This window comes from Rhinopithecus bieti, unplaced genomic scaffold, assembly GCF_001698545.2.
Source record: "Rhinopithecus bieti isolate Rb0 unplaced genomic scaffold, ASM169854v2 scaffold_31548, whole genome shotgun sequence".
Classification (NCBI taxonomy): Eukaryota; Metazoa; Chordata; class Mammalia; order Primates; family Cercopithecidae; genus Rhinopithecus; species Rhinopithecus bieti.
In genome coordinates, this window is record NW_016814470.1 from 4205859 (window position 1) to 4215997 (window position 10139).

At 38.2% G+C, this 10139-nt stretch overlaps 1 protein-coding gene across 6 annotated transcripts in view; it reads right to left on the bottom strand.

Moving 5' to 3' along the window:
* Positions 1 to 10139, bottom strand: part of IQCH (IQ motif containing H) — a 255954-nt gene that overhangs the window by 165769 nt on the left and 80046 nt on the right. The window lies entirely within an intron of this gene.

Sequence of the window (10139 nt, forward strand, 5' to 3'; positions counted from 1 at the left end):
GCAAAGTTTTGTACCAAAAAATTTCCCAGGAAATAAATGTTAGAGTGTTAACGTTAAAAAAAACCTGGAAGAATTAAAAGATAAACATATCAATCAGTATTAATCCTAAGTAGATTTTTTTGCAGATCTCAGAGATGGTTACAAAGACACAATATCTGGATTAGTTATAGAAGATAATTACTTTTCCTAAAGTCATAAAATGTTTTATTACAGTTACGAAATATGAATTGTTTCTATTAAATGGTTTCTAGATTTTAAAGATTACATATATTGCATATAAATCACATTTGATTGTATAGTCCAACTACACTATTTTTACCTTTATTATAGGAGTTTATGAATTACCTGGGTTCTCTCAGCAGGGAAGATGCAACTGTTTGGTATTTATAGACTGAATTTTCAAGTCATTTTCCAAACATTAATTAATTTGCATAACTTCCAAGGGAACTAGGTAACAGTTTGCTATTTAACTAATAAAGAACTTAAGACATAAAGATTAGATTTGTTTCAGGCCATACAGTATACTAGATATGCACAGATTATTCAATTCTGAAATTAATCTGATTTTACATTAGTAAAATTTGCCATTGGACTCAGTGGCACAATACCTTATTGCCATTGAAGTCATAGTGACTTTAAGGAAAAACAAAGGGAAAGCTTCATCAAGACCAGGGGGAGAAAATCACTTTACAAAATAAGTATCTATTAGCTGAGAAATGTCTGGACAAAGGGTTAGGGCCCCCACTGCCAGGATGTGGTAACATCATGAATATCAAACACTTTGATGATGTTTGGTAAATAAATATAAATAGTATTTTGAATAGGAAAGAATAGACTGTTAGTGCAATCTGTGTCTCCCCAGGTGAGTCAGAAGGGGAAAGGGAGGTGCTACCAGCCTCACTTTAATGGGAGTGTGGGACTCATAAGAAGATTTATTTATTATGAGACTTTGGTCTTCCTGATCCACCTTGGTTTCTTGCCCTCATCCTCAGCTCTCCTCTCCCCACCTCATCTCCAGACATGAGTAGCTTCCAGGATCTCCTCCTAATCAGGGAGGCTGAGATATCCAATGCACTGTGCTCTAGAAGGCATGTACATAGCTGAGGAAATTCAATATCAAAAGTGGCAGGGTCTCCACTTGTCTGATTGATATAGGGGTCAGTGAGACAAAGGTAAATCGGAGGAGGAGAGAAAGATTCAACTTAAATAAACCTGTCAAGCACTGTGATGATGTAAAATATAGGCTTGGCAGTTTCAGGACACAGAGCATAATTTATCTGGATTTTCTGAAAGCCTTTGACAAAGAACACCTGACAACCTGCTCTAGCAAGCTAAAGCAGCAGGATCCAACATAAAACACAATATAAAGGATGACACAAAGGAGAGGAGAGTAGGCAGGTGATGTTCAGACTCTGTCAGGCAATCAGCACATTCATAACACTGCTTTAATTGTTTCAATTGCATCAGTCTAAACAATGTAAAAACCAGATCGAAGAACTATGCTGAAAAGGCAGTGAGGTGACAGTGTGTGTAGTATGTGTGCGTGCACGTGTGTGTATGTGTGTGTGTGTATGTGTTGGGGAATGGAAGGTAGTATTTTCGTTGACAGAAATAAATCTCTCAGATAGCGTCGAATAGGAAACATCTGCCCACTCTGCTGTCCTGTTCCATGGTAAGGATAACCACTTCTGCGTATGCTTGGTGGGAGGGTGAAGGAATGAAACGACCTTCAGCATTTACTGAGCACTTACTATATAACACTAACTTTAACACGATGAGCATTAAATTTCATGAGCAATGGAAAAGCTAAGGGCTGTAGGAGTATAGAACAGGGAGTAATTAACTCTGCCTGCTTGTATTGCAGAAGGCTTTGCAGCGACTCTCAGCCCTGGCTGTACATTAGAATCACACAGGGAGCTTTTAAAAAGACTGCTGCCTGGGCCCCAACCCTGGGCAATTAACTCAGACTAGGTGGGCTGAGGCCTGGGCCTCAGTATTTCTAGAAAGCTCCCAAGGTGATGCTGATGCACAGCCAAAGTTAAGATGTACTGCAGTAAGTGATATTTAAATTGCATTTTAAAGAAAGATCTAAATTATATCAGGTGGAGAAGAGGATGCAGTTATAGGTAGAAAAAGTGGTAGCAATGGTGCAAAATAGCATGTTTTATGCATAAAGATTTCACTGATGAGGAGGAGCTCTATGTGACTGGAGTATAGGGTATGGGTATGAGGAGGGTAGGATGGGGGAATGAGACTGGAAAGGTAGACTGAAACTGATGTAAATGAAAGAAACCAGCTTTATGAATGTGCTGATCGCCTGAAAGGATTCAAATATCATCTGCTGTGGCTGCTTCTTTTGTCATGCTTTTATTATATTTTGTTCTGCAACCATACTTTGTTGTTTGTATAATATGATATAATGTAAATCATATTATAAATAGAACAATGTCCCTTCTAGCTAGTTTTTCATTATTATTTCCTCAACTGGAATTCGGAACTTTATCACTTGATGTTAAATCTTCTATAATAGCTTAAAAATTTTTTTTTGAGACAGGGTCTTACTCTGTCACCCAGCCTGGAGTTCAGTGGCATGATCACAGCTTATTGCAGCCTTCACTTCCTGAGCTCAGGTGATCCTCCCACCTCGGCCTCCCAGGTAGCTGGGACCACAAGTGTGCACCAACATACCTGGTTAATTTTTTGTGTTTTTTTGTAGAGACAGGGTTTCACTAATGTTGCCCAGGCTGGTCTTGAACTCCTGAGCTCAAGCCATCCTCCTGCCTTGGCCTCCCAAAGTGTTGGGATTACAGGTATGAACCAATGCGCCCAGCCGAAAAATTTTGAAAATGTAAAAAATACAGAAAAGCTTAAAGAAGAAAACAGCAATCATATTCCCATCAGCCAGAATTAACTACTGTTAATATTTTGGCATATTTGCTTCCAGTGTTTTCAAATAGGAAAACCACTCTATTTTATTATTTTGATAAAAATGATGTATGCCCATTATAAAGATTTCAAGCAGTGTAGAAATACAAAAGACAAAAGTTTACAAAATCAAGGCAAATATCATCAGGTGATCCATCATCCCTGACATCTTTAGAATGATTAATACATCCTTGTATAAAAAATAGGACTTATGTTATTAATTTTACATGAGGAAAAAAGGCTGCATTAAACCTAACACATTACTAAACTTCAAATAAATATTTCTTTACCACAAGATTTCTCTGAATTAAAAATGATGCCTCTTCAAGGTCTGGCAAATTTTTCCTTAAAGGGCCAAATAACAAATATTTTAGGCATGAAGGCTCTGTTCAGATCTGTTGTTTTGTAGTTAAAAGCAGCAGGCAGACAATGTGTAAATAAATGGGTGAAGCTGTATGCTGTGGTCTGAATGTTAGTGTCCCCCCTAAATTCACATGTTGAAACTTAATCACCAACGTGATACTTTTAAGAGATGGGGCCTTTGGAAGGTGGTTAGATCGTGAGGATGGAATCGTCATGAGTGGGATTATAAAGAGAGACCCCAGAGAGCTGCCATGTCCCCTCCATCATGTGAGGACACAGAGAGAAGGTACCATCTATGAACCAGGAAACAGGTCTTCACCAGACACCAAATTTGCCAGCAGCTTGATTTTGGACTTCTCAGCTTCCAAAACTGTGAGAAATAAATTTCTGTTGTTTATAAACCACCCAGTTTATCGTATTTTTGTTGTAACAGCCAAAATGGACAAAACTTTATGTACAAAACAGGTGGCCCTCAAGCAGTAGTTTGTGTACCCCTGCTCTAGAGTTAAATAAAGTTGATTCTGAAAAACGTTTAGATCTATTTACCGCATGAGTTCATTTTGGATACTATATCTTAGCTTCAAATGGTGAGAAAATTAGAACTCTCTTGATGCCCTGATCTCCACTCCCTCACCTCCCCAATCTTGATTGTATCATTATTTTTATACCATCCAGATTTATAATGTTCCCATTCTGTTTTGGTACCATAATTCTAAGATTGCTTAGTATCAGTTCTACATGTAAACGGGTCCAGTGCTCACAAATAGTTCATTTGTCATGGATTCTCTGCTTGAGCTCTTTGATTGATCTCTTAATTGGCTAGCTTTGGTTATCAAGCAGTTTTTCCCAACAAGTGTTCATGTGTACTTTACTAGAATTAATGCAAGTTATACTTGAATTACATCTGGGGTCATTCTTTCTTTTCACCAAATTTTGTAGACATTGCACCATTTTCTTCCACAATGAGAATTATTGTGAAGTCTGACAGCCATCTGCTTTTCCACCCCTGGTAGGTGATTTACTTTCTTTTCATCTGGATGTCTGAAGCATTCTCTCTCTTTGAAATCCAAATATTTACCTAAAAAATATTTGTAGAATAGTACATCCTGAGTTTCAGCTGAGTACATGGCTGTCCACTTACAGAATACATTTCCCAGCATCCCCTGTGGCTAAATGTGGACAAATGACCAAATTCCGGTCAATAAGGTATAAGCAGAAATGATCTGTGTAACCTCTGGGTCATGTCCACAGAGTGCTTGGCAGTACTATTATCATCCTTCCTGTGGGTTGAAATGTAGGTATGGAGAGGAGCCAGCTTCCACCTTCGGGATTAGAATGTCCTGTAACTACTGTAATGAGGAGCTGATGGAGATCAAGATGAAAAAAACCATATCTTGAATGACTGTGTGCAGCAGAGCTGTCCTGCCAGTCTTGGACTTCTCTCTCGTGGACTGTTTTGAGAGTGATAAATAAATTTATTTATTTAAGTCATTATATTTTTGGATCTCTTTGTTATAGTTTGTACCAAACTAATAGGTATATCTATTAGCTTCTAATTAAACTCCTTTGTCTTTTTCTTCTGCATTTACTGTACTTACAGTCTTTTCTCTATGTCAGTATTTTAATATTCAGCAATGTTTGTTATGTTCATTGTATTTATAGTTTATTTATGAGTTCCATAAAGTATTCTGGTATTCAATTTGTTTCCTTATATCTGCAATCTCCCTTTTTTTATTCTGCTATTTTATCATCTCATGTTTGAGCTCATTTTAATTTATATTCTTATTAGGTTGTAGCATAATGTGAAGAAATTGTGAGAAAATTCCTTCTGTTCCTTCATTTATGTTGTTGCTACATTAGACTTTGTCTTTTGCAGCCCATAATTCTCCCTTCCATTTCCCCTCCCTTGCTTTCGTTAGCTGTGGGTGAAATACTGACTTGGAGAAAATGCAAAGACCACAGGAAATCCGTATAGTGAGCATATCATTTTTTTTTCCCTTGTGCATACTTGGGTAGCTCTGTCCAGACATTCTACTTGCTGTGATGTAGAATCTCCTCCCCCATTATTTGGTACCAGTGTGTGATCTCCCCCAGCAACATGTGAGAACTGGGCATTCTGGGTTTTTTCTACCTTTCTGTTACCTGAGGGCTTGGAGGGGGGAAGCCTCTGTTGAGGTATGCAGTCCTTGTTAAAGATTTTAGGCTCTCTTGCCTCTCTTCAGATCTTGATAAACATCCTCTATCAGGGCTTGCTTACTTAGTTGAAGATAAGGCCATCTCTCCCTACCTTCAACCCCCAAGCACTCTGGAATATTTTCATAGAGTCCTGAAGACTTTACTTTTCTCAGAAAGTGTCAGACACATTATATACTTTCCAATTTCACGTTTCTTAAAAGTCTCTGTAGTCAGAAGACAGAAAAAATAAGGATGTCTGCTTGATTGTCTTCTTTCCAGATTTTGCAGTATTTTTGAGAATCTCAGTATTTTTACAATTTGCTGGTAGTACCTGGAGGGTCGGGATAGGTTAGGATTCGAGCTATGCTGTACCTCTCTACTTTGCTCCCACATCTTCTGCTTAGTGAATTTGTGCTCAACCTGGATGATCATATTCGGCAACCCTGCCCCAACCCCCTCCCCATATTATGGAAGAGGAAAACTAAGAAACAGAAAGGAGAAATAGTCAAAGCATACGGTTTATCAATTTCAGAGGCAGAATGAAAAATGCAAGTCACTGCTTCATGGCCCAGTGGGGCTTGTTTGGTTTTTACTGTACTTTCTTAGTTTCTGATGCTTTCACCAAGCACAGCTTAGCTCACTAGCTCTACCCTTATGTCCTACCACTCTGCCAGCTTTCTCAGTTCTTTCTTGGTGCCACTTAACTTAGCTACAGTAGGAGTCTCAATTCCTCTTGGTCAGGTTTAGCAGCATTCTTGGAGACAGAAGAAAATTCCCTGGGGAGGCATCTATAGTAAAGGCAAGAATCTTGGGCTTGGAGCACTGGATTGGATTCCTAGCTCTGTCACCTAATTAGCAAAGTGCAGAGTGTATGTTATTTAACTTCTCTGAGTCTGTTTTATCTTCCGTAAAACAGGAATCCTCTTATCTACAGTGCAAGTAATTTTTATGTAAAGGATCTGTTTCTGGAAGCATTTCATAATTCTGAACTCACATAATTCAAGACAGGCAAAGAATGGCAGGTATGGCAAAGACTGCTGGCTGACATCCAATGTAGTACTTAGCCAGAAATTATATCTCCCAAACTGCCTTGCAGCTTTCTGTGGCTTTCAGACAAGGTTCTGGCCACAAGATCTGAGATCACAAGATGCCTGTCCAGGAGGTCAGAGCAGTCAGATGGAAAGTGTGTATGGACCTGACATTGTAGAACTGTCAGATGAGCCACAAACTGCTATGCTCAAACTGTTAACTATGGTTGTATTTAATCTATTATTATTTTCTATATTTTCAGAACTCATATACTAAATAATACAGGACACACACACACATATAATTCACTATATATGTGTATGTGTGTGTGTGTATGTATATATATATGTATAAAATTCACTCAAATTTGAATTATTTCAACCTTTATGTATAAGGCCAGAATTTGGCTGGGTGCAGCAGCTCATGCCTGCAATCCCAGTGCTTTGGGAGGGTGATGTGGGAGGATTGCCTAAGGCCAGGAGTTCGAGACCAGACTAAGCAACATAGTGAGATCCAGTCTCTACAAAAAATAAAAAAAATTATCTGGGCATGCACCTGCAATCTCAGCTACTTGGGAGGCTGAGTGAGGTGAGAGGATTGCTTGAGCCCAGGAGTTTCAGGCTGCAGTGAGCTATAATTATGCCACTACATTCCAGCCTAAGTGACAGAGAGACCCAGTTTCTAAAAAAATAAAATAAAAATAAAGCAAGACTTTGTTATTTTATATCATGATATTTTGAATTTATAGAATCTTATTTTACATAAAATTCACCATCACTGTTCTTCCATAAGGCTATTGTGAGGAATTAATGAATTAATATATGGAGATGTACTGCATAAATTATTTTTCACACCAGGAATGGGTTTTTTTTATGTAAACATTTTATTGAAGTACAACATTTTTTTTCTTTTTTTCTTTTTTTTTTTTTTGAGACAAGGTCTTGCTCTCTTGCCCATGCTGGAGTGCACTGGTGTAATCACAGCTCACTGCAGCCTTGACCTCCTGGGCTCGAGCAATCCTCCTACCTCAGCCTCTTGAGTAGCTGGAACTACAGGTGCACACCACCAGGCCAGGGTAATTTTTGTATTTTGTGCAGAGATGAGGTTTCACCATGGTGTCCAGGCTAGTCTTAAACTCCTGGGCTCAGGTGATCCTCCCACCTCAGCCTTTGAAAGTGCTGGGATTACCAGTGTGAGCCACCATGCCCAGCCACAATATTCAATTTTTAAAAGGCAAAAGTGATGAATTGTTACCAAGTGACACTGTGGGTAACTAGTATCCAGAGCAAGGAGTAGAGCATTACAGGCACCAGAAGCCCCTCTTTTGCTCCCTCCCAGTTACTACCACAACTCAAAGGCAGCCAGCATTCTGAATTCTATTGCCACCTATTGTTTTTCTGTTTTCAAACTTTATATAAATAGATTATTACAGTAGGTATTCTTTTGTATCTGACTTTTTTCTTTCAAAACTGGTTGTGAGATTCACCATGTTGTTGAGTACAGCAGTATGTTCATGCCATGAACTTTTAAGTATTGATTTTAAGTGATAAATTATACATATAATCAGTAAGGCTTGAGCCTCACCTATCACTTTTTTGCATTTCTTATAATGTTCCTTCTAGAATATTCTTCTCCTCTAGACTCTGCTATTAAATTCTTGTCACCCTTTAACAACTAGCTTAAATGTAATCTCCTGTAGGAAATCACTTCTGATCTCTTCTTCCTCTGATTTTCTATAGTTTTTCTTTTTACTTATCTTGTTACATTTATAACATATATTGTAATTATTTGTACACTATCCTGAAGGCATTATGCAATTCAAAGCTCATCTAGTTCTGTCTTATTATCTCAATTGAAGAAGAAAAAGAGCAAAGAATGTTTTAAAAAATAATCACTTAAAACTTTCTGGGAAGGAGCAATTAAAATGGACATATTAGTAGCGAATATCTTCTATTTTGATAAGGGTAATACAATAGCAAGTATCACCTTTATGGTAATGGTGGAGCAGCTTACAAAAGACTCTCTCCTGAAGACAATAATAACACACTCTGGACAAAATGTAAAAAATAAACAAACAACAACAAAAAACCCCCCCCACAAAACTCCAACTATTTGAAGGCACTGAGAATGAAAGCAGGCAGAAACTAGGGGGTAGCTGATCTTGAAAGAAGGGAACTGCAACATTTGAGATTTATGTGTGTGTAATTTCTGGCCTGGAAGTACTTCTCAGACTATGAGAGGTAGAGTGGCTATAACTCAAGAAGAAAAACACAGTCTTACTGGCTTGAAAGTCAGAGGATGGAGTTTAGTGCTGTCATAAAAGCTGAAAATAGGGGGAAATAATAGAAATGAGGAAATTGCAAGAACGAGAGGAGACTCCAAAAATTGCAAATAAATGACATATAAATCCTTGGCTGACCTCTGAGCTCCAGGTATCTGAAAGAGGTTTTTAAGGAGCCCAGCCAGGATGGAACCGTTAAAGATTTGTAAAAACTGAGCAGAGATTTCAGCTGCTACCAACCACAGCAAGGATAGAGTCTGGAGTTTGAATCTAGCCAAATTAACTGCCTACTTGAATAAATATCAGCACTTTAGAAAGCAAGATAACAATTCCAAGTCTCTACAACATAACATTTATAATGTTCATAACAATACAAGTTTTTGTATATACAAAGAAATAGGAAAAGGTAGTCCATAGTCAAAAGAAAAAATAGGCAATAAAAACAGATCCTAAGATGACTCTGATACTAGAATGAGCAGATAAAGACTCTAGAGCTGCTGTTATACATATTTTAAGGACCTTAAAAAATTGTAATAATACTAAATGAACACATGGAAAATCTTGGCAGAGAAATTAAATGTATATAAAAGAGGACTAAATGGAAATTCTAAAACTGAAAGTAAAATATTTGAAATAAAAAATTAATCAAATAGGTTTGACAGAAAATTAGAGTGGGCAGAAAAAAGGGTAGGGAACTTGAAGAGCAATCAACAGCAATTACCTAATTTGAATAACAAGAAAAAAATTTACATAATGGTTCTTCAGTGACCTGTAGGACAATATCATGTGGTATAATCTGCATGTAATTGAAGCCCCAGAAGAATAGGAGGGAGAGAATTATAGAGAAAAATATTTAAAGAAACAATGGCCAAAATGTTCCCTAATTTGTTAAAAAAACATAAGCTTAGAGATCCTAGAAACTCATACAATGAACCCCAAGAAGAATAAACACAAAGAAAACTACATTCAAGCATATGATAATCAAACCCCTGGAAGCTAAAGGCAAGAAAATCTTGAAAGCAGTCAGAAAAGAAAAAAAGATCCATTGATAGGGCGGAGCAAGATGGCCGAATAGGAACAGCTCCAGTCTCCAACTCCCAGCGCGAGCGACACAGAAGACCGGTGATTTCTGCATTTTCAACTGAGGTACTGGGGTCATCTCACTAGGGAGTGCCGGACAATCGGTGCTGGTCAGCTGCTGCAGCCTGACCAGCGAGAGCTGAAGCAGGGCGAGGCATCGCCTCACCTGGAAGCGCAAGGGGGAAGGGGATCCGTTTTCCTAGCCAGGGGAACTGAGACACACAACACCTGGAAAATCGGGTAACTCCCACCCCAATACTGCGCTGTAAGCATACAGGCACACCAG